Raw genomic sequence first — 1,296 nt, 5'->3', positions numbered from 1 at the left:
AGATGGCGCAGTTCCTCCAAATGGGCCTTTGGGGAAGAGAGGCAGAACCACTCAGGCACAGAGGTCGTGGAGCAGGAACAGACCCAAAGACTTGTGCAGAAAGGGACCTGGATAAAAAATGGTCCTTCCAATTCGCACATGCATTAATTGATCAACATAAAGGAGGAAGTAGGATATTTATGGAAATAGCTATTAAACCAAGCCAAATATGATCTTTCATAAGAGAAAATTTTGAAAAAATGCTTTGTGGTTTTCAAAGAGGAAATAGTTACAAATAATAAGATGGAAAAGAGGAAGAACGTATGGAGGAGAACTCATTTGAACTGAGCCTTAAGAAACAGAAAGATATTTAACAGGTAAAGAATAGGCAGAGCATGTTCTAAGCACAGCAAAGAATAATGACAAGGGCATGGAAGAAACTTAACTTGAACTGTCTGCCACAAGGAATAAGAGTTGCCCCTCCTGGCCAAGATGTCTGACATGGAGGATGATTTCATGTGCAATGATGAGGAGGACTACGACCTGGAATATGCTGAAGATAGTAACTCCGAGCCAAGTGTGGATTTGAAAAATCAGTACTATAACCCCAAAGCGTTAAAAGATGACCCCCAAAGTAGCAGTAAGCAGTTTCCAAAAGCTTTTGGAACTTGAGGGTGAAGAAGGAGAATGGGGATTTAAAGCACTGAACCAAACGATTAAGATTAACCTCAAGTAGACAAACTTTCCAGAAATGATGAATAGATATAAACTACTGCTGAATTATATTCAGAATGCAGTCACAAGAAATTATTCGGAAAAATCTATTAATTCTATTCTTGATTACATCTCCATCCTAAACAGATGGATTTACTGCAGGAATTCTATGAAACTACACCGGAAGCTTTGAAAGATGCTAAGAATGACAGATTGGTTTAAGATAAACACAAAGCTTGGAAAATTATATTTAGGATGAGAGGAATATGGAAAGCTTCAAAAAATTTTACGTCAGTTACATTAGTCCTACCAGAATGATGATGGAGAAGATGACCTGAAAAAAGGTACACAGTTATTAGAAATATATGATTTGGAAATTCAAATGTACACGGCACAGAAGAATAACAAAAAGCTTAAAGCACTCTATGAACAGTCACTTCACATTAAGTCTGCAATCCCTCATTCACTGATCGTGGACATTACCAGAGAATGTGGTGGTAAAATGTACTTGAGGGAAGGTGAATTTGAAAGGACACACACTGATTTTTTTGAAGGCTTCAAGAATTGCAATGAATCAGGAAGTCCAAGATGAACCACTTGCTT

At 37.8% G+C, this 1,296-nt stretch overlaps 1 pseudogene; it reads left to right on the top strand.

The window, feature by feature from the left end:
- The first annotated feature begins 471 nt into the window (after nucleotides 1–471).
- On the top strand, nucleotides 472–1,292 carry LOC103250972 (annotated as a pseudogene).
- The last annotated feature ends 4 nt before the right edge of the window (nucleotides 1,293–1,296 follow it).

Source organism: Carlito syrichta, unplaced genomic scaffold (assembly GCF_000164805.1).
Source record: "Carlito syrichta isolate Samal-C Ts95f unplaced genomic scaffold, Tarsius_syrichta-2.0.1 Scaffold55392, whole genome shotgun sequence".
Lineage (NCBI taxonomy): Eukaryota > Metazoa > Chordata > Mammalia > Primates > Tarsiidae > Carlito > Carlito syrichta.
The sequence above is the reverse complement of the archived record's forward strand: the minus strand, read 5'-3'. Positions and strand labels throughout refer to the sequence as shown.